Below are 24,233 nucleotides of genomic sequence, written 5' to 3'. Positions count from 1 at the left end.
ACACTAGTATACATCATGGTTAAGTGCTCACATGTACTGGTTAGGTAAATAACATAGCGGTTTGAAATGAAAAGACTGCTTTACATTAGCAGTAAGAACATTTGAACTGGTTGACACTTATATACCACTGGTACGTACCAAGGACATGTGTTCAGTTTTTTTTAACACTTATTTATCACTGGTATACATCATGGTTAAGTGTTCACATGTACTGGTTAGGTAAATAACATACCGGTTTTAAATGAAAAGACTGGTTTACATCAGCAATCAGAACGTTTGAACTGGTTGACACTTATATACCACTGGTACGTACCAAGGATATGTGTTCATTTTTTTACACTTATTTTTCACTGGTATACATCATGGTTAAGTGCTCACATGTACTGGTTAGGTAAATAACATACCGGTTTTAAATGAAAAGACCAGTTTACATCAGCAATAAGAACATTTGAACTAGTTGACACTTATATACACTGGTACGTACCAAGGGCATGTGTTCATTTTTTTAAACACTTATTTCTCACTGGTATACATCGTGGTTAAGTGCTCACATGTACTGGTTAGGTAAATAACATACCGGTTTTAAATGAAAAGACTGGTTTACATCAGCAGTAAGAACATTTGAACTGGTTGACACTTATATACCACTGGTACGTACCAAGGACATGTGTTCATATGTATTGGTTTGCCTAACCAATTAAGTGAAAAAACATACTGGTTTGAAATAAAAATATTGGTTTATAGTAGTGTAACAGTTTTCTTCAAAGATAATAAAAACCTGCAGTTTTCTTCAATGTTCTTTAACCATATATGTCTTTCATTGTAGGTGGAGCTCTTTCTCAACTTCAAAGAACAATACCCTGAAATTGTAGTAAGGCAGCGGGCGTTTGAGTACATGAAGCCATATTTTGTGCGGAAATTGAGAGACTGATATACTTGCTGCTACATTTCACATGTTCAAATGTCCTTCCTAAAGGATGCCATAAATCACATGCAAAGTTCTGTATTAGGTACGTCTGCATGGAAAATCTTGCCAATGTCAATGCAACATATGCAAAGACAATGGTGGATGCAAGGCACCAAAAAACCCTATCAAGAGTGTAACAGCCTTATTAGACTCTATACTGTGTCCAAAATCAGATACGTCCACCTTCCATGCCCTTGCCTGCTTGAGTGGTCAATGTAAAAGGTGTGGCCTGGATAAGTTAGACTTTTGTGCTGCAGAGGCTGCATTTATTGCTAAAAAGATTGTGGTGAAGATTTTTGAGGACCTAGAAGTAGGAACTGCGCGTGACGGTCTGAAGAAGAAAAGGAAAGTCTTGTCGCATAAGGAAATATCATGCCAGGATCTCTCAGTCATGTTCAAAGACCATCTTAAGAAATACATAATGCATAATTTTGTGTATAGATGGCAAGCAGAACAATATAAGGAATGTATACAAAGCTTTCTAGAAGATGTTGTTGTGTCAGTTGTTGTTGACTTTGCTGAAAATTATAGTTTCAAAGAACAAAATGAGATTCAGTCCATGCACTGGTATTCAAAGCAAGTAACTATTTTTGTGCACATAACATATTTCTGAATTGCAGGTAATGACATCACCCTAGATCAATATTATTTCTTTTGTATTAAGCCTTCAATAATTTCTGATTTTTATATTATGCAGGTGACATCCACAAGACAATTCACTTCTTCATTTCAGATGACAAGCAACATGACACACATTTTGTTCAACACTGTTTTCTGAAACATGCGGAATGGCTAAAGCAATTTGGTCTAAACATAAGGTGTCATTGGGTATGGTCTGATGGAGCAGCTTCACAATTCAAAGCAAGAAGACCATTCTATTTCCTTGCCAGGTATACCATGTTCTAACAAACATTATCTGAAGGTGGTTTTAATATAGAGACCTATAATATTGGCATTAAAGTTGTAATAAAATGCTTGTCTAACATCAGTAATATTATAATACGTGTTTTTTTGGTAATTTTATCGTGCCAAGAGTATATTAATCTTCTTCTATCCATTGAATAAAATGCAGATACAATGTTTTTATGGGATGGAAAATGTCTTGGAACTTTTTTGGATCCGGCCATGGTAAGGGAGAACACGACGGTGCGGGAGCAGTGATAAAAAGGTCTTTAACTCAATACCAATTGCATCCAAACTGCCCAAAGATAGACTGTGCTGAAGATGTTGTGGCATTATTGAGACGGACCTTATCAGATGGTGCTACAGCCACCTATGCATCCCAGGCCCGTTATGTAAGCAGGATTTTTTGGGTGATTGAATTGGGGGATGTCGAAAGGGGAAAAAATTGGGATGTGAAGGCTATAAAAAATACCCGCTCAATGCACTCTGTTTCTGCATATTCAGAGCATGATACAACTGCTTTGAGAACACGTTCACTGTCTTGTTTCTGTAGTGCATGTAAACAGGAAAAGTGGAGGAGATGTGTGAGCAAGTCACATGTTCCTTTCTGGACATACCTTATTTTGGAGCCTACAGAAGAAGGGGAAGACGATGACGACGAAATAAATGAGGATGCAGTGTATGAAGGACACTATGACACCCTCAATCAAGATCTTATTGTTGGTGATAATTTTGTTGTTCCCTCACCAAATGGCAATGAAGAAAAAGTGGATTTCTATATAGTGAAATGCACTGCAGCTGTTCAGGAGTTTCATTCAGACGCTGAAGATGACTGGGGCAATATCATTGGGCGAGGATCCTATGCTATCAAAGGGTTTTACTATCATATGATAAATGAGCAGACCTACGAGATTTTTGACAAAAAGCCAGAGGTGTTCATATATTCACATCTTGTTCGGGCAATCAAAATCCCCATGATACCCCATCCCAACAACTCAAAAGTATATACAATATCATTTGATGTTAGTGAGTCTATATACAATAGTATGCCTTTTGAGCTGTAACCATCTTAAGAAATGCATAATTTTATGTATATCTACCTTTAACTGTAAACTGAACTGTCTCCCTCTCCCTCTCTCTCTCTCTCTCTTTCCCTCTCTCTCTCTCTCTCTCTCTCTCTCTTTTTGTCACTTCTCAGTATCATTTTGGTATCATACCAGTCACTTCTTAGTATCATACCGGTATCATACCAGTCACTTCTCAGTATCATACCGGTATGATACCGATATCATACCAGTCATTTCCCAATATCATACATCCCATCATACCAGTCACTCCTCAGTATGATACCGGTATCCTACAAGTCCCTCTCTCTCTCTCTCTCTCTCTCTCTCTCTATGCAACAGATACAACTTACACAACACCCCACCTAGATAGGGCCATGGCTACAAACATTGAAGTATTTTCTTGCTGCCACAGGTCTCTCTTTGTCTATGTCACTTCTCAGTATCATACCGGTATCATACCACTCACTCCTCAGTATCATACCGGTATCATACAAGTCCCTCTCCCTCCCTCTCCCTCTCTCTCTCTCTCTCTCTCTCTCTCTCTCTCTCTCTCTCTCTCTCTCTCTCTATGTCACTTCTCAGTATCATACCGGTCACTCCTTAGTATCATACCGGTATCATATCAGTCACTTCACAGTATCATACCGGTATCATACCAGTCACTTCTCAGTATAAGACTGTGTGTGTGTGTGTGTCACTTCTCAGTATCATACCGGTATCATACCAATCACTTCAAAGAATCATACCGGTATCATTCAAGTCACTTCTCAGTATCCGACTCTCTCTCTCTTTCTCTCTCTCTCTCTCTCTCTCTCTCTCACTTCTCAGTATCATACCGGTATCATACCAGTAACTGCCCAGTATCATACCGGTATCAGACTCTCTCTCTCTCTCTCTCTCTCTCCTTTTATTTGCAAGATACTTCAAATATAGAATACAACATATTTTCGTGCAACTTGCTTGTAAATGTATTATACATGAATTCAGTTACATTGATTGACAAGAAGGTTGAGTAATTCTCCATTTACATCCATCGACAAAAGTCGCCCACTTCACAGACTTTCTGAAGCTTTTTTTTAATAAAAAAAATTTGTTCCTTTCTTCTTGAAAAAGTCAATCTGCCATTTCCAATAAAAACGACGCACATAGGTGTCGTCAGGTTGTCCGTCTGCACAAATTGCAGTCCTCTTTGTATACTCAATTCTATCCTTAGAGTACAACTAGTGTGGCAGCCAGTTTATGACAGTGGTTGACATAAAACAGGCGCGCACTTCTTTAGACTGCTTTTCTAGCTTGGGAAAAACAAGAAATGACCCCAATGGATTAAACATTAGCTTATATCCAGAATCATCAAAGATAAGTGTGTCAGGTGGTAGGTTAGGAAAATTTTCGAGATTCTTGTGGAACACCGGTTTATCTGTCGCGCCCAATTTAAAAGGGGCCCTTGTGCACTGCGCCTGATTTACCACTCTATTGAATCTTTTGTGGTGGTCAGGGAACACTGTCGCTAGCGTGCGTTTGAGCTTCTCAAACTCGCAGCAGCTCCATATCCACACTTCGAACCATCTAAAAAAAATATTCAGAAACACTTCTGCATCGGGCCTTACCCAAAACTGTGTATCCCCTTTAACAACATACCGCATTTCTGGCCAGTAGGGCAATTCTTCACCATATTTTCCATCAAATTTCTTGAGCAGTAATCCATTAAGGTCCAAAATGAGAACCCTACATTGGACGCTCAACGGAGGTGGTGGCCTTGGCCATATCAGTGGGATTCTTTTAATTAGTCTATACCATAGAGGAAACACGAGCACTACAGGAGACAACACACAATTCCATATTGCACGAATGTCAGCCCTGCCATTCTGCTTGTCAGTCCTGAACCTATCGGCAAGGCGCCATTCTTCAGCTAAGAACATATCTGCAGATACAAAATTACATAAGACTCAAATTTAAATATGCAATTAGGACATATCTATAGATTGAAATCATACAATAAAAATACACAATGTTCAAAAATTAGGCACAAGATGAAAGAGACGTCGAATGGGAAAGAAAGTTATATTAATTTCAGAAGTGGTTACATAAAAAGAAACATAGGGGGGACAAACTATAATCTTTTGCAGGCTCTGGGTTTAGGGTTAGAACTTGTGCCGGTATTCTGCATCTCCTTAGTGTCTTCTATGTCCATCTCCTCTTCTAGCTGCCCCTGGGTCTCTTCCTCTTCCTTGCTTTTTTGCTCCATTTCATGCTTCTCATCTCCAGTCTTCTCGATTTTTTTTCTTTTTGCCTTTCTTATATGCTGAGCAAGAGTCTCCTCAGGACTTCCCTCTAGTCTGGCATCTACACGACCATCAGCTTTAGAAAGCTGTGCACCAAAAGATCACTTATTAGAGCCATAATCAATGAAAAAACTTACTCTTGCCACGTTGGCCTCGTTTTCTCGGGGTCTTTGATCTTGTCACCCGCACGCCAGTGTCTAGCAACACATCGTCTTCCTCATTCTGGGTTTTCCCTTCAGCACCAGTCGTACTCTGCTCCTTTACCTCAAAGTTTTGTTCTTCTTCTATTGTTTTCGAAACAGGTTTCTCAGCATTACCAGGGACATTTTCATCAAGCAAAACCTCCACAGGTGTCTTGTATGCAGGCGTCACTGCATCGTTCCCTATGTCTTTACCGGCAGTAGTTCTGGAGCAGCTTGACTCTGAAAAACATCAGAGAAGACAAAAATCAACCACCTGAAAAAACATCAGAGAAGACAAAAACCAACCACCTGATTACCCATTGAAACAATTTTCTCACCTGTTTTTGGGCATGGTTCAACTGGCTTCTTCTTTAGAAGGGATTCGTCTTTTGCAGAAATAACTTCGGGGCAATCCTTAAGCATGCACTTTCCTTTCTCAGCCAAGTGAGCATAGTAGAATGCATGGTATGCATGTGAACAAGGCAATAGAACAACATGGCTTGAGCGATTGTGATCATGAATTTTTACACCACAAGCATTGCACACATCAATGAGAACAACACTATGTTCAGGAGCTGAAACTCATGCATGCAAGACTATGGTTTCAGGTAGCATTGGTTGACTAATCATGTCTGTCACAAACGTGACATAGAGACCAAAGGTTTCCTCACGCTCCAAGCATTTGGATAATTCTTCTTGCAGGCAAGAGACCTCTGTTATCAGACAATGTCAAACAGGTATAAAATCGGTATGAATGCTTGAAAATTGGTATAATGATGTTATCATACCGGTATGATTACATCCTGCCGGTATGATGTTATTATACTGAATAGTATAACATCATTATACTGGATAACATCCGGTAACATCATACTGGTAGGATAACATTATACCGGAAGCATAACATCAAACCGGTTGGATTTTATCATACCGGTCGGATGTAACCATATCGGTAGGATGTTATCATACCGGTAGGATTATATCCTAAATCCTATCGGTAAGATGTAATCATACCGGTAGGATATAATCATACTGGTAGGATGTAATCATACCGGTAGGGTATAATCCTACCGGTATTGTCATCTACCCTTACCAAATATGATATAATCCTACCGGTATGAAAAATCATACCGTATGGTACTTTGCAGGTATTATACTACAATCAGATGGAGTTAAAAGCATACCTGTGCCTGTTGTAGGGTGGCTTTTGCTTGGTCAAATTTTTCTTGGAGGCTGTCAAGCAAGCCTGTTGGTATATTGGCATCGTCAGGGAAGTGCATTCAGATGGTGTCAAGGGCACCCTCACAACGGTGCACATCAGCAATAGATTTGACCACAGAATCCTTAGCCTTCTGACACTCGGCTGATACATTGTCATGAGATTTTCTAACCTCAACAAGAAGTTCTTGCAAGGAAGTGGATACTTCAACACTAAATGCAGACTGAGTAGTCGCAAAAAGCCCACTTCCGACTGGTGTACTTCCGGATGGGGTATTTACTAAGAAGATGGAAGAACCACTTGGGGTTCCTGTGGATACTTGGGAAGTCTCTAACTTCCATTGTTCTCTTCCTATCTAAGTGACCTTCATTGGTCACATTCTTCACCACCTCAGATGCAAACTCAGCCCACTTTACCAGACCTGTGCATATGAAAAACATATCCGCGTGCAAACTTGACTCCCAGCAGATAGTTTGGTGGTTTGGATTGGTACACCTGCTTGTAGAGTTGGTAGAGTGCCTTGTAGTGATCTGGCCTTGTTGTTTTTATCGACACTTTTTTCTCCTTCACTGGAAGACACGTGAAAACTTTCATCCAGTCGGATATGGGCACATCTTCATCTGTCAACTTCCTAACAACTTTCCCCTCAAGACTTAACCCATATTCCCTGTGAAAATCCTCCTTTGTCGTGCAGAATGCCTTTAATGGCACCTCCACATCCTTGGGGTGAACAAAGGGGCTGATTTTGGGAGGAGGCTGTAACTTCTGTCTCTGAAAGGAATAAATCCATATTCATTACTCAATGTATCCACACCTCAATACTCTACTACACATACAGGTCCGCTGTACACAACACAGAGAGAGACAGAGAGAGGTGACATACCTTCGTGAGAGAATGTCTGGTCTTTGTGGGGGAGACCTGTCGGGCTGCATTCCTTGGGCTCTTTCTTAGGTTGCTATCCATAGTGAAGGATAAGCAACGTGCACAGGGGGCTGTAGAGTGAGCTGAGAAAGGCGCAGAGATATGGAGAAGTCACAGTCATGAAAACATTCGACTGAACATTCGTTTTGACGTGGGCTCCACACGTGTTTTTGAATCCTCCACATGATTTTTAAGATTTTGTATCCTCCACACAATTATTTAATTCAAACAATTCTTGCCCATAACACCAGTTTCATACCCCGTAAATTTTAAGCCTCCAAAAGCAACTTTCAATCGGTTAAAACTAGGCCACCTATTCATGCATCCACCCCATACCAGTTATAATGGTGGCCAACCACTACAGCATGATTTTGTGATCGGTGTTGCCTCAACCGGCGAGTCTACACCAATAAGGTGTGCTGCCTAAATCGACAAATCTGCACTAATAAGACGTGCTGCCTAAATCGGTGAATTTGCATTGGATATTGTTTGAAAATTAAGAATCTACAATTTATCGAAGTGCTGCCTAAATCAATGGATCTGCACTAGGATGAGCATTTGACACACTGCCCAAACCGGCGAATCTTTGTGCTTGTGACCAATGGACTAGACAAGACATAAAGGAGTTTTTTTTAATTTATTGACACCATTGTGCAGTATAACAAAGTACTTACAAGTTTTTTTTTTCTTTCAGTATCCCAGAGCACCTTAGCTCACATGAGTAGTTGTATAGCTTATGAATAATCATTTCAATAAAATAAGAAATTCATGTGGTGCAAATAGTAAGCCCTGATCGTAGCAAGGTTGGAGTTTTCAATTCATAAGACAATGCAGATAAAAAATGTTTGATCTACTAGAGGTACATACTAGTAGACACATCCAGAGATTGTAGCATTGTAGACAAGAGAGTTAGCATACTTAACAAATGAATCCCTTAGTAAGAGATTAGGTTAGATAGTACCTCCTAAGTTCATGAGACTTGGTCCTTTCTATACAAATACGAACTTGACATATAAAAGTAGGAAAGGACTTGTCTTGCTCGAGAGGGTGGTCTATGGTACTGGGCAAGGATGAGGTTGAAAACGTTAGCAATGTCACTACTTGTACCTTTTGAATCGTGAAATAATTAATGAAAATCGTGTAGACTTTGGTGAGTTGTATCAAAGAAAACCATAGAAAGTTAAAAATATAGCAGTGTTAAGAAGGTTTTGACTATCACTTGTAACAAAGTTTAATAGAAAACCACTATTTGTGACCATCAAAGAGAATAATTGAATGTTTAAAAGATTTATTAAAGACTAACATGGTCATATTTGATTGTAATTTCATTCGAACTTTTTGGCTGAAGGTCAAGCACATATGCGGTGATATATCATAGACTCAGTAGCACAAATAATGAGAACATACCAAGGACTAGAAAATTGTGTTCATGGGTGACTACTTACACTAGGGCCTTCAAAAAAACTTGAATATTATAGCTAGAGTGTATTCAAAGCCAAAACAAAACCACAACAACATCAAGACTAATAAGATTGCATTTTTTGTTAGATGTGCATCTTATATTTTATATTGCATCATTTCGGAGTTGGTCCATACTATCTTTAGTGGCACGTTGAAATTATCCACTTCCTCCATGGCATCTTGCAACTTACTTGGAAAATTAATATCCCACGCTTGTGGGGAAACCCGCAGAACATATCAGATGGTAATAGGTGTACATGAGGATGCTCTGAAGCGACCAGGATGTGGCTACTGTAGTGATGCAAGTTGAGGATTTATTTGGGTGGAGATGATGAGGGGAGATTAGAGAAATTATGTGAGTTAACATTATCACTAATATCCTCATCAGCGTCCTTAAGGAAAACACTACACTCGAGGGCTGGCCGTCTCTGGAAGCCCGGAACCCATGCACTAATGGCCGGACTTGTCTTCATCGCCAAAAGTTTGAGGTGTGTGTAGTTGCAGGTGTGCGCTACAGCTCAGAACGAAGGCCTGCATGTGAGTAAGGGTTGGTGTGAGCTACGGTTAGGTCATACATAACTTTAATATCCATATCACAAAGCAACCATTGAGTGGTAGCCTCTGCAAAGAGCTTTGTAAGTGAGTTTCAGGTCGTAGCAGAGGGAAACCAACACCACCCGCCTATAACCAGTGTCGGCGCCAAGTGGTTTGCATATGTGGATCTCTAGACCCGTATCTTGCGGTGATGTGGATTTCTCAATATAGGCGGGCGTTTTGTAGCATGGCAGTGTTGTTTTTTATATTAAAAAAAAAATCATGCCTTACCTCTCACCTGCACTGGCGTATGATTATGCAAAGAGGACACTAGGAAATGCACCTAATGAGTAGCAAGTAGCTTCTTCCCGCTGCAGAGTTGTAGACAAGAGGAAGCGATGGTGGTGTGGAACTGTAGCCGAGGTGTTCGAGACTGCAAATCATGCAGGGAAGGACAGGTTGGAAACCCTTGTCAATTACCGCTTCAAAAGGTACTGTATAGTGGGCCTGGAACGACATCGCTTGTATGCATCAGGTGCAAGTAGCCCTTGGTAGGGAGCATGCAAGAGAGAGGGAAGTGTGGGGTAGCTTATATCGTGGCCACTGCTGCAGGTCGATGGGCTTAGAGGTCGAGAATGAGGTAGAGGGGAGTGGTAGGTAAAGAATGTGCTACAAGCACTGTGAACAACCGAAACGCACTGGGTGTGTGTGTGGAGTTGGTTGTAGGACTAACGGTAGCGGGTCAAGAATAGCGGCGCTTCAAATAAAAAAAAGCCATTAGGTGTGTGTGGCATGCACAAGGGTGCAAGGCCACCCACTGTCGAGAACGATCTATAGCTGGCGGCGGTTGGTGAAGTAGAGAGAGAGAGTGTGTTTTGAGAGGTTCTGAGAGGATTGGCATGGTTGGCAAGTGACAGCATGTGACAGTGTAGGAGTGTTCACGAGTCGATGAGTGATTCCTCACAATCTCTCTCGATACACATCAGCCAGTCGACCAACCGAGGCCATGCATACCACAAAAGAAAGCGATCAAGACTCGAATGCAGCAACATGTCGGCTGCATGTGAGAGAAAGAGAGAGTGCTCAGTGGTAGTTTGTCCACTTAGCACCCACAATGTTGATGGCAATTGCTTGCTAGTAGGTGCCGCACGTGCAGAGTTGATGTATGTTTGTCACGTATGTAAGTAAGTGTGGTGATCTGGGGAAGGAGTCCAGCCGAGGAGGGATCGTGCATTCTAGGAAGGCAAAGGTCACCATGGCTACCATATGTTTGATGCTTCCTGCTCGCGTGCTGGTCGCAACAAATAATAATGGAAAATTAGTCTGGTGTAATAGTCTCTTGTATTGGTGTTGGTTCTCACCACAACTGACATCCGATGTCGGCAGCTCCGTTAGGAAAAGATCATGAGTGCATTGCACACAAATAGCTTTGCATAGCCTTCGCAAGTTATATATCTCAAGGCTTAAGGAGCAATTTGATCCTGATTAAGGTAATTGCGGGAGGTGCTATTTCCTCGTGTTTCTTTTATTTTATTTTAATGAATATTTATAGATCGTCTAATGCAATAATTGTCTCTTTGGGGAGTTCACATTCATCTGCCACTACTTGATGTCTTCTTCACCTTCCTACCGGCAATAGAGATCATTGAGGTTTATTAGAAAAAAAAATAAAAAAGTTGAACCGTATTTCATCCTCCTATTACCTCCCATGCTCTGTACTCTATAAGCAAGCATATTATACATGATTAACAATTATTTTAAACAATCATCTTACAAAATAGTAATAAAAAAATATAGCTTGTATGGATTGATTTGACTTGTAATTTTATAGATTTGCATTCCAAGCATCTTTTCCAACAAAATAAACACATGCATCCCTATCTATTGAAAGAAAGAGTTCAAATAACCTCTATTCATCATAGCTCTTGTACTATTGGTATCCATGCTTCCTTAGCAATAATTGCAATTCCAAGATAGTTTCCAGTGCTCTGATACCACTGCTCAAACGAGAGCGTGGAGAGCCCTGCAAATACCAATAATACTACACTACAAACTATAAAACAATAAATACGCATACCTGGCACATCCACGAGCACAAAATAGAAGTTGTATGCAAACATAGAGAGATAGAGAGCGAGAGAGAGTAAGCGAGAACGTGCAGGTGCACCTCCTAGAGCGGAGTGCTACATCGGCACGGTAAGAGAGAGGGGGGAGGAGAGGAGAGAAGAAGACACAAACAGTGGGTGCAATCTCCCCCCGTGCAAGAGTGACCATTTCCCTCTTGCACATATTTCATTTATAGATTTCTTGAATGGTCAAAGTGATTACAAAAACTGGTCGGCTGGTCATAAATGGCCAAAGCTCATAAGAGCACTTGAATAATAAAATATACAATATAAATATATATATATATATATTCCTTTGCATAGGCCTAGCTCGGTCTAGTCTTTTCCACCTATCAGCTGCAATAAATAATAGAATATTAAATCTATAACAAAAGGCACCCTTCACCAATGAGAGAGAGAGAGAGAGAGAGAGAGAGAGAGAGAGAGAGAGAGAGATGTCGGTTCTAAATCTAGATTGGTGGTTTTCCTTGTCTTTCCACAAAAGAGGAGAGATTTTTTTTAAAAAAAATCCTCTCATAAAATAGTTAGATACTCTCAAGATTCCCTTCTCGTCTTCCCATTTTGCGTTCGCTTGCATGTTGCCCCTCTCTTGCACCCTACCTCCTTACGCATCCCTGTGATCCTGCACCTTTGCCTTTGCTACAACCATGCACTTCAACATCCCATACCACTCATGGAGATGCAACTAGAGAGCACACACCACCATCACCATCTCCATGATCTATGTTTGCATACATGAAGAAAGAGAGAAAGAGAGAGAGAGAGAGAGAGAGAGAGAGAGAGAGAGAGAGAGAGAGAGAGAGAGAGGATCTACTCCTCTGGGCTCCACTCAAAGAACCAATTCTATAGGTGGTCATCAACCTCCTCTGACCCCAGTATTATTCTACCTCCTCCCCTTTCCAACTGGCCTACATATCATGTAGGCATTGAATCGAATGCCTTTCTCCAAAAGAAAATATAGAGCCAGGCCATTCTCCCTCCCTCTCTCTCTCTCTCTCTCTCTCTCTCTCTCTCTCTCTCTCTCTCTCTCTCTCTCTCTCTCTCTCTCTCTCCTTCCTTGCACACATGCACGCCTCGGTGATGCTTCAAGTGGTGAGATAGTGCCACTAGCCCACCAAAATCCTCATGCCCCTATCAAAATCCCACTGCCTGGTTAACCGTTTGCATCGGAGCTTCACTCACCGCACCTTCACAATCAACTGCAATTGTAGTCATTTTGCTAGTGGGAGAGTACGCCATTCGAGTGCAAGCTCTACACAACTTGAGACGTACTTTGAATATTCTATCTCTTAATATCTCTCTCTCTACAACACTCTGCATGTGCGCATTTTCTTAGGTCGCTCGATGATCAGACACGACAATCGGTTCTCAGAATGTCACAACTACATGTGCACAATGTATCTGGCACATAGGCTAGGAAAAGTGGATGGAGGACGCACTCATGCAAAGTGGAGTTGAAAGAGAGCACCCACATCATTCTTTTAAATGAACATGGACCTCCCATCTTGTTCATTTTTTTTAATGAAATCCCTTTTTTCATTTCTTGTAATTGGTGGGGTACTTCTTACAAAGTGGCATAAAGCCTACTACATAGACTCTACCTTTAAGCTTCAATCTAGTGTTACAGGACAAACTTGTGTAGCATGCCAAAATGGCTACACAACTCCCCCCTTCCTAAAGGTGCATGTCCTTGATCACCTGGTACAAAAGTATGTATGGGCCTATAATAATTATTGTGAAGTTTTTAGGAAGCACCAGTAACAAACACTACAAGAGGTACTTCACATTAGTGACACTCGTAGTGCGATGCTCAAAAGTGAAAATCCACGGTGTCACTATGAACGTCTCTATGAGCGTCACTATTTTATTTGTTACATAGCGATGCTTCTGCGACGCCGACACGGGTAAAATTTAAACCGAGAGCGCCCAAAAACTCAGATCTTAGATCTGAGTTTTTGACGCTCAAGCAAAGAGGTAACCCGCGCTCTACCTCTCTCTCTCTCTTTCTTCTCCACACACACCCACACTCACACACACACATACACGAGGAGAGGAAGGGGAGCCAGGTATGCTCCTTCCCTCTCCTCTCTCTCATGTTCCCTTCCCCTCTTTCTCTCTCTCTCCCTCTCTCTCTCTCTCTCTTTCACACACACACACACACACACACACACATTGTGTCTTTGAGAGAAATAGAGAGAGAGAGAGAGAGAGAGAGAGAGAGAGAGAGAGAGAGCACATGCATAAACAAACTACACACACACACATGCATAAACAAAGAATGCATAAACACACACATTGAGAGAGGAGAGAGAGAGTAAAGAGAGAGAGAAAGATATAAAACAAAGACAGACACACACACACACACACACACACACACACACACACACACAGGAGAAAACAAAGAGAAAGAGAGAGAGGGGAGAAGACGAAAGAGAGAGGTAAGGGGAGAAAACAAAGAGAGAGAGCGATTATGTTAAGATTTAAATTAGATTAGGTTAGATTACATTTAGGTTTATGTTTATGTTGACTTTAAGATTAGGTTAGATTTAAAATTAGGAAAGTATTCAAGATTAGCTAGCTATGTTAGATTTAAGTTAGTTTACATTTAAGTTTAGGATTTAAGATTGGATTAGATTTAGTTTTATGTTGAGTTTAATATTAAATTAGATTTGTTGGAATTAGGGTTGTAGAGAAATGCACACATATTGGAGAAGACGAAGGAAGCTCAAGGCACACAATAGAGAGTGTGTTACTTAGTGTGCAATGGAAAGATAGATAGCCCTAGAGTGATGGGCGTATATCCAATGCTCGGAGGAAAAACCCTCCTAAAGAGGGAAAAATTGCCCTGGCGGTCCTAGTGTGTTCACACACATTACAACCACATGTATATGATAACAAATCCCCCCTGGAGTGATGCAGTGAACGAGATCTGGCACATGAGTAAAGGGAAGTTCCATGCCCTGAGGACATGATCAGTCCACAAAGGGGAGTAAGCCCAAAGCTTTGCCGAAAGCTTCGAACTTCTCATGAGACAATGCCTTTGTGAAAAGATCTGCAAGGTTGTCCTGTGTTGGGACATAAGCCAAGCTTATCTCTCCTACTGAGAGCCTCTCCCTGACATAGTGGTAATGCACCTCAATGTGCTTTGTGCGAGCATGAAAAAATGGGTTCCTCACAACTATCAATGCGCTCTAACTGTCAGTGTAGATAGTGCTGGCAGTGTCCTGTCCAACACCCAAATCAGCCATAAGGCGTTTGAGCCATACACACTCAACCGTAGCTATGAAGATTGCCCTGTATTCAGCCTCACAACTCAAAGTGGCCACAATAGTTGCTTCTTGCTCAACCATGCTATACATGAACTGCCAAGCATGAAACAAAAACCACTTGTGGACACTCGCGTGTCAAAACAACCTGCCCAATCTGAGTCCGAAAAAGCACGTAGGTTTGGTAGCAATTATCCCCCTTTGGGATAAAAGAAGCCAAGACGTAAAGTGCCATTAAGGTAGCGAAAAATCCTCTTGACATCCTGCCAATACTTAGACCCTGGGCTATGCATAAATCTGCTGCCCTGTGAGACTGCAACCTGAATATTTGGCCTCCTGCTGCATACATAAATGAGGTAGCCAACAACAGTTTGGTAAAGAGTGACAATAACAGGATTGCCAGCATCATGTAGACTCAACTTCAAACCTGCTTCCATGGGAGTGGCAATAGGTTTGCAATCCTCAAGTCCAAAATTACATAGCAATGTCTCTATGTAACTTTTCTGACACAAGGCAATTCCCCCATCACAGTGCTTAAACTGTATGCCCAAATAATGATGCAACAATCCCAAATATTTCATCTTGAAAGTAGCATTCAAATCAGCCTTAAATTCAGCAACATGTCTCTCATTTGGTCCAGTGATCAACAAATCATCTACATAAAGAACCATAATGAGAAGTACATCACCCTCATGATTTACACAATGTGCTTTCTGTTTGATTGTTATGAAAGCCTTGTTTGACCAAAAGAGTGTTAGCTTTCTCATACCAAGCACGAGGAGATTTCTTTAACGCATACAAAGCCTTGTTACATTTGCACACTTTGTCCTCTTGTCCTTTCTTGACAAAACCGCGAGGCTGCGTTACATAAACTTCCTCAAATATGTCACCATTCAAGAAAGCAGTAACAATGTCTAATTGATGTACATCCCAACCAAAATAAGCTGCCAATGCACATAGAAAACTCACAGTAGTCATACGAGAAGTGGGAGCAAAGGTCTCTTCATAATCTATGCCTTTTTGCTGTGCATAACCCTTTGAAACAAGTCGAGCCTTATGGTGATCGATCTCACCATCTGGCTTGCATTTCAACTTGTAAACCCACTTCGTACCAATGGCCTTTTTTCCAGGAGGCAAATCACATAAAGTCCATGTGTCTTTTTCTATAAGTGAATCCTATTGTGATTGCATGGCAGCCATCCAATTTTCTAAATTCTGTGCTTCATCAAAAGACAGAGGCTCATGAACATCATGTAAGCTAGACACAACCAAAACATAACAATCTGATGCATAGGATGCATGGTGAGAGCCTGAGCGAGTACGACTAGACAAACGTGCATCCAATTTACTCTCATGCAAAGTGTGCACCAACCATTTTGGCATACCTCTAGCTTGCTCATTTTCAGCCCTTTCCTCATCAAGTACATCATGTACATCTGCATGAGCAATAGGTTGATCTGTAATATTTTCAAAAACCCCCATAAGCTGTACATTTGCCTCATACATTCGTATTTCCACCACTGCAAAGAGGCAACAAAGTGTCATAAGTGTCCTGTGAGCTTACATTAATGTCTCTAGTACATGACAGTAAGGGTTGAACAGAATCTTCCACAAACACTACGTCCCGTGAAACTAGATTTTCTTTTTTTTGTGGATGATACAACCTGTAACCTTTGCTTTCAGCACTATAACCAACAAAAATATATTTGACAACCTTATCATCCAATTTTCTGCGATGTGTTTGTGGCACCAAAGCATATGCCAAACAGCCAAAAACACACATGTGCTCAATAGAAGGCTTTCTATCATGCCATGCTTCAGATGGAGTAATAGACTGCAAAGCTTTCATAGGACATCTGTTTAGTACATAAGTGGCACACATGATGGCCTCAAACCAAAAAGAATGCGGCAAAGCTTGACTTTTGACTATACATCGTGCCATTTTCGTAAGTGACCTGTTTTTCCTCTCAGCAACACCATTTTGCTGAGGTGTATAAGGCACTGTACATTGGTGTTTTATCCCACAACTAGCTAGAAATGCATTGAATTCATGAGACATATACTCCCTCCCTCGATCGGAACGGAGGGTACATTTCGAGACATTTTCAACCATAGCTAGAAATTGTCTGAAGCACATAAAAACTTCGGACTTCGTTTTAAGCGGAAATACCCATGCATGCCTGGAGTAATCATCAATGAAATTCACGAAGTAAAGGTAATTGCCCAAGGACAGAGTTTGCATGGGCCCACAAATATCACTATGCACAAGCTGCAACCTGCATGTGGCCCGAACTGAACCATCCTTTGGAAACTTAGAATGCCGCGTCTTACCCAAAATACAGCCTTCACAAACATGTTTGATAGGTGCTTCAAGAGGTGTCAAAGAAGCAACCATATCTGATTTCTGCAAACGCAGCAAACTGGCAAAGTTTAGATGATCAAAACGTACATGCCAAAGTTTTGCATCGGAAATAGCCCTTGAATCTGCAACTACATTTGCAAAAATTTGTCCACATTTGTCATACAAAGTGAACTTATACAGCCCACGACACAAAAGCCCAGATGCAACAATTTCATCACCAAAACTGAGATCATGAACTGTACATCTGTCATCCACAAATTTGACTACAAGTCCAAGTCTAGCAAGTGGAGATATAGACAAAAGATTCTTCTTGATCCCAGGTACATAAAGTGCATTAACAAGTGTGAAAGAACTGCCATTTGCAGCAGCCGTAAGCACAATCTTTCCAACTCTCTGAACCGGATAAGAGGCATTGTTGGCACAAGTGATTGAATTCCCATAAGGGACAGACTCGAGAGAGGTGAACAATTCACGATGTGAGGTAATGTGCTTTGTAGCACCACTATTGAAATACCACACATGTGAATCTGCAGCAACTGAGAAGCATGCATCATGGACAACATGGTTGTAAGTGCACTATGCGCTAAAAGCCCATTTTGCATCAACATCATCATTACAGTCTCCTTTTACAAAAGAATCAATAATGGCTGCATTTGTAGTGGAGCCAGCATTTGCAGCACCCTCTTTCTTCTTAGCCTCTTTGGCCTTCAACTTAAGACACTGCTTGATCAAGTGATCATTAGCTTTGCCATAATGGCAACGCATCTTCTTTTTGCCCTTATCACCAGAATTTCCAGACGAATTGCTGTCAGCAGAAGCATTAGGAATAGAAGCTTTGCCACTCCCAGTAGAACCATAAGAAGTGGCTGCATTGCTATTACCACCCTTTCTTTGAGAAGCAATAAAAGCCTGTTCAATTGCACGCTGCCTATCCCGTTTTTTTTGGAAAGTGACTCTTGTAACAGCAATGTGCATAATACATCAAACTTGACAACTTCAGGATTTCCTTGGGTCATAAGTCCCCAAGTACTCTGGTAAGGCATCAAGAACAGTCTGCACAATGGAACTGTCTGAAATGACTTCACTTGCAGAAATAAGTTGCTCATTGATATCCTTGACACCAGCAAGGAAAGTGTCCATATCATCTTCCTGATGCATAATTTTTGACTCCGGCTCTTTACGCAACAAAGCAATTTTAGCCTCATTGCGACTTGCATAAAGACCAGCCAATATATCCCAAGCCTGGTTTGAAAATTTTGCTGAACAAACGTGAGGAACAATGGTGCGCTTCACAGACAACACAATCAATGCATGAGCCTGCGTATCCTTTACATCCCAATGAGATTGTTCTGTCGTAGGAAAAAGAACTCTAAGAGTAGCAATCCTTGCAGCAAGACCTACAACATCCTCAACATCGCCTGCATCCTCAGAACCAAGACGTACATCAATGCCCTGCACAATATTCTAGACGCCCTTTGACACAAGAACATGTTGCATTATGTAAGCCCACATAGGGTAATTGTCCCCATCCAACCTGTCCTTAGTAGCAAACATCTTGAACACATTTGTGTTGTTGTCAGCCATGGTAAATGCTGCACTTGATGTGAAAACTGCCCGAAAAGAGGAGAAACAAAGCGAGAACAACACGTGCTATATAGAACAAACCGTAGAAGACTGTAAGGCACATGTTATGTAGAAAATGGCATTGACAAAAATTTTGCACAAAATGACGAAATAGCCTGTGCAAACCTGTATGTAGTGGAAACGGAGGCCGAAATGAGCCCAAATCAAGAATCTTAGCAGACTAAGCTCTAGGAACTCTCCTGAAATATTTGTTGACCTGCAAATGCTTGCCAAACCTCAGTGTAATTGGAGAAAGTGAGCAGTCATGTGCTGGAGCAGTTGGCGACTAAGCCCGAGAGGATGTAACCTGCTGTGATACCAATTGTTGGAATTAGGGTTGCAGAGAAATGCACACAGCTTGGAGAAGATGAAGGAAGCTCAAGGAACACAAAAGAGAGTGTGTTACTTAGTGTGCAATGGAAAGATAGATAGCCCTAGAGTGATGGGCATATATACAATGCTCGGGGGAAAAAACCTCCTAAAGAGGGAAAAAATGCCCCGACGGTCCTAGTGTGTTCACACACATCACTACCACATGTATATGGTAATAAGATTTAGATTTAAGATTAAGAAAAAATTTAAAATTCACTAGATTAAATTTAGATTTAAGTTAGATTACATTTAGGTTTAGGTTAGATTTAAGATTAGATTAGATTTAGGTTTATTTTGAGTTTAAGATTAGATTAGATCTAGATTTATGTTCGATGGACTAGCTTTTTTTAGATTTAGGTTAGATTTTAGTACATGTCAATGAAGGCACGCTTTGTCCAAAGAGCAAACACTAGTTAACTCACACACTAACCATATTCAATTAGCCGCGAATCACCACATGTTCAATTAGGTTAGATTTAAGATTAGATTTTGGATTAAGTCTTTATATTGGAGTCTACCTTCAAGATTACGGTAAAAAAATTAGAGTTAGACGAACGATGATCCCTCTCTTCCTCTCTACGGATGCGACCTTAAGTTGGAAAGCTTTCAATGGCATGTTACTCATATTGGAGGCCAACATGTAATGTGATAAGTAATCCCTCGAACACAGATCTACTGTGAAAAGATGTTAAGATACTGTGAAATGCTACAACTAGAAAAGAGGCAAAGGGGTTTTGTCCACTACAATGTCATGCACTATCATGTAGACGTGGGTGTGTAGATTTCTCGTACCCACTGATGGGAGCAAAGCGAACCCCGAACCCCGACGGCCTCTAAAACGCCGGGGACCGAATGGCGCGCCTCGAGCCTGTCACGGTAAAGCAAACAGGGGGCACCACCTAGCTTTAAGCAGCTAGGACGCTAACCACGATAATATGAACACCGCGAACTTACACACACAGGGGGGGGGGGAGAGAGAGAGAGAGAGAGAGAGAGAGAGAGAGAGAGAGAGAGAGAGAGAGAGAGAGATTTGCAAATGATGAAAACCCTCGGGGGTGTGAGGGAGAATTATTTCTGCAGTATTTACAAATGGCACACCGTGGTGGTAGAGAGGTAGGGAGAGGAGGTGATGCAAACTACTTGGTGCGTTCTCTAAGATGACTCAGTGATTGTGAAGCTTGCTACCAAGAGCGTGTATACGTGTGTGCATCGACCATTGGAGTCGAGATATGGAGGTGGTTCCCTTCGCATGGTGAAATTCCCAAGGCAAACCCAACGCACAAGCCCCCTCCCGTGATGGTGATAGTGTCAACTCTTCCTACTACACTCTACCAATTGCTGAATTCTCATGGACTGCCCCCTCGATAGTGACCTCTCAGTGCCAATTTATAGGTGTTGGATGCTTGGATTATGGTAATCCCGGTGTGATTAGGGTAAACTTAATCGGGGAGATAAAGCAAGTGGTGGGCCCGGTGTGGTTGACCCTTGCTTTGTTTTGGGAGGTTGTTAAAAGATGAGAATCTCTAGGTGGGCCTTTGTGACCATCACCTAGAGAGAGGAAATTTACAAAGTGGGATTTTGCAATGGCTTGGGTTAAAATTAAGAAATGATGAAAATACCCTATAAATTACTGAAGATGGCATCGTGGTTGTGTGTTGCCGGCAAATGGTGTGTTGCCGGTGCGTCGGTGTCGAGCGTACTTCTTTTCGGGGTCTGTCGGGGCATGCCTTCGACGCATTTCCTCTTTTTGTTGTTGGCGGCGCGTGCTTTGGGTCCTTCTTCTTTTTTCGTGGTCATCGTAGTCGTGGAGTCCTTCGTTTTCTTTGTATTTGTAGTGCGTATATGCGTGTGTGTGTGTGTACATATGTGTATGTGGGCAGATGTGTATATATATATGTATATGGGTGTGTGTGCATGAGTGCCTGCGTGTGTGTGTATTTGTATGTGTGCGCAAGCGTGCAGTGGGAACGGGGGGCTTATGTACATAATGTATTATGTTTTTTAATAGTTTTTTGTGTGTACGATGGCCAGTGGCGGCAGCTATGCGTGCTTGGGGTGGGGGGATGGTGTGTGTGTGTGTGTGTGGGGTGTGTGTATTGAGAGAGAGAGCAGAACGTGCTGCGCCTGTACAGGCCGAGAGGGAGAGAGAGAGAGAGAGATGGCAGGTGGCTGCCGAAACAAAGCACGAGAGAGGGAGAGAGGATTGGGTGTGTGTGTGTGAGTGTGAGGATGAGGGAGAGGGTGAGGATGAGGATGAGGGTGTGAGTGTGTGGTGTGGGAGAGCATGGGCTCCATGGCTCTGTGCGTTGCACCTTCGGGCTGAAACGGAAGAGAGAGAGAGAGAGAGAATGAGGTGGCACTAGAGGGAGGGGGAATCCATAGGGCGGGTGCCCACCGTGGGGGGGGGGGGGGGGGGGGGGGGGGGGGGGGTCTTATCCTCCGTCTTGCATGCTATCTCAAGGATGAGAGGAGGGGAAGAAGTCAATGGTGTGGGGGGGATAGAGGGTGGGGATAGCGGGCCAAAGGGAGGGTGAGTGAGGCCAAGGGGAGGGTGAGGCGAGGGGTGGGTAAGAGGGGGGGGGGGGGGGGGGGAGAATATTAGCGGGCCAAAGGGGGGGAGTAATGAGACGGGGGGAAAAAAGAGTGTGAGAGAGGGAAGGGGGGGGGGGGGGGGGGGGGGGGGAGAATATTAGCGGGCCAAAGGGGGGGGAGTAATGAGAGGGGGGGAAAAAAGAGTGTGAGAGAGGGAGAGGGTGAGTGTAAGAATACGGAAGAGTGGGGGTTCCCATGCGGCTCGGTACAGAGGGAGCACGAGAGAAAAAACTAGAGAGGGGTCGGGGTGAGTGCTCGAGGCTTGCGCCTAGCCGAGGGTGGCTAGTAGGGGGGGGGGGAGGTTTGGGAGAGAGAGAGAGAGAGGATATTAGAGAGAGGTATGTAGGGAAAATTAGAGAGAGAGGGGGGGGGGGGGGTTTACTTCATTCAATGCCCGTCGGGGAAATAACTACAGGGAGAGAGAGAAGGGGTATCTGAAACCGAGGGCGGCCGGCTAGGTTAGGGTATAGACAAGCGGGGGCCTGAGGTGATAAGGCCGGCCAATTGAAAGGGGGGGGGGGGGGGGGGGGGTGCCATGCCCATAGAGGTGTCGTGGGGTTTACCACGCGGTGTTGAGCCTTCCAATAGTGTCATCAAGGCTCCAGCAGAGAAAAAATGAGTTTTTTCTTCTTTTTTTCTTTGATTTTCAAAAAGCGGCGATCACCACAAATATAGGCATTGACTAATAAAGACGAGATTATAACCCGGTGATTATGATCTTCGTGCACCTCTAGACGGAGGTGGGCGGGGATTGGACATGACTAGAGAATGTGAGGTAGTTTATAGTGTGAACAAAGAGAGAGAGAGAGAGAGAGAGAGAGAGAGAGAGAGAGAGAGAGAGAGAGAGAGAGAGAGAGAGAGAGAGAGAGAGAGAGAGAGAGAGAGAGATAAAAGATGGAGGATGCCAATAGAAGATTAAATTTGTTGTCCAGGTTATAAGGTTTTTATCCTCATTATGAGTAGAGACGAGGATGTGGGGCCGTCCAATCGAAACACCTATCTCTCAACGAGGATCTTATGTCCTTGTAATCAATGCAAGCATGCTGTGCAACGGACAAGACGCATTTCTTTGCAGCACGTTCGCGAATTTGGCAAGTTCGATCCATCTATTATAGATCGAGTTTTTGCTAATTATAACTCGTCAGACTCTGATGCTGCCAACAGGCAGCAATCTTGCAACCCAAAAGACGTGTTCGCAGGCACTTTCGTTAAGCAACATATGTGAGGCCACAAGATGTAGCCTGTGAAAGCTCGGGGGATGATCATGAAGACCACATTCCCAATGAGGAAATGTTTGAGCCCGAGATCGATGAAATGATTGAGACGACCATGGATTCAGAAAGGCTTATCTATGATGATATGAAAAGTGAAGCCGATACGCCATTGTATGATGGAGCACATGTATTTAGATTGAAGGCGCTCGTGGTTCTTCTCAACATGCAGACAAAGTTTGGATGGAGTGACACTAGAATCACAACACTTTTCAGGTGATCTATTACAATGTGCTTACTTTAATAAAAAACTCTAGATGTATAATGATTTGATAAATTACTTACACAATTGTACCGCTTTTTTTTTGTTGTGTAGATTGCTCAAAGAGCACATACGGCACCAGCTGATAATGTGATGCCAGATTCCAGAGAGGAAGCAAGAAATATCTTGCAAAACTTGGGGATGGATTACAATTTGATCCACGCTTGTCCTTAAGACTGCATTCTTTTTAGAGGGGAATACATAGACATGGAGAAGTGTCCGAAATGTGATTTCGAGAGTTATCAGGTAGATCTCCGCGGAACAAAAGTTCCACAAAAGGTTTTGCGACATTTTCCTCTGCTTCCTCGCATCAAGAATTTCTTCAAATGTAAGTCCATGGCCGCCCTAGCATCATGGCATGAGGAGAATAAATCTTCGGATGGTGTGCTACGGATTCCTGCAGATTGTGGAGCCTAGAAACATATAGACGAAACATGGTTGGATTTTGCCAGGGAAGCTCGAAATTTGCACTTAGGCCTGGCTATAGATGGCGTAAATCCATTTGGTCAAAGATCAACATATTATAGTGTATGGCCCATTGTCATCGTCAACTACAACATTCCTCCATGGTTGACTACGAAGAAGGGGCACCTATGGCTACGCTTGATTGTGCCGGGGCGGTATAAAGTGAAGAATATGGATGTGTATCTTCGTCCACTATTGGAAGAGCTACAACAATTGTGGATTGGCATAGAAGTGGTGGATATGAGCCGACACACAGGTCGACGGAATGATTTGATCAGAGGCATTCTAATGTGGACCATGCATGAGTATCCTGGACTAATAGAATGCTCAGGTGATTTACACTCAAACTCAAACAAT

The 24,233-nt window shown here is 42.4% G+C and overlaps 1 long non-coding RNA gene across 1 annotated transcript; it reads right to left on the bottom strand.

Moving 5' to 3' along the window:
• Window positions 1-9,059: 9,059 nt before the first annotated feature.
• Window positions 9,060-10,162, bottom strand: LOC147419278 (uncharacterized). Its single transcript, XR_015187135.1, has 2 exons — window positions 9,881-10,162; window positions 9,060-9,534 (listed from the first exon to the last, which is right to left on the bottom strand). It is a non-coding gene; the product is annotated as an uncharacterized LOC147419278 (long non-coding RNA).
• Between the last annotated feature and the right edge of the window lie 14,071 nt (window positions 10,163-24,233).

Source organism: Adiantum capillus-veneris, chromosome 29, assembly GCF_014529385.1.
Source record: "Adiantum capillus-veneris isolate H3 chromosome 29, ASM1452938v2, whole genome shotgun sequence".
Taxonomy (NCBI): Eukaryota; Viridiplantae; Streptophyta; class Polypodiopsida; order Polypodiales; family Pteridaceae; genus Adiantum; species Adiantum capillus-veneris.
Note: the sequence above shows the minus strand (reverse complement) of the source record. Positions and strands in the feature narration are given on the sequence as shown.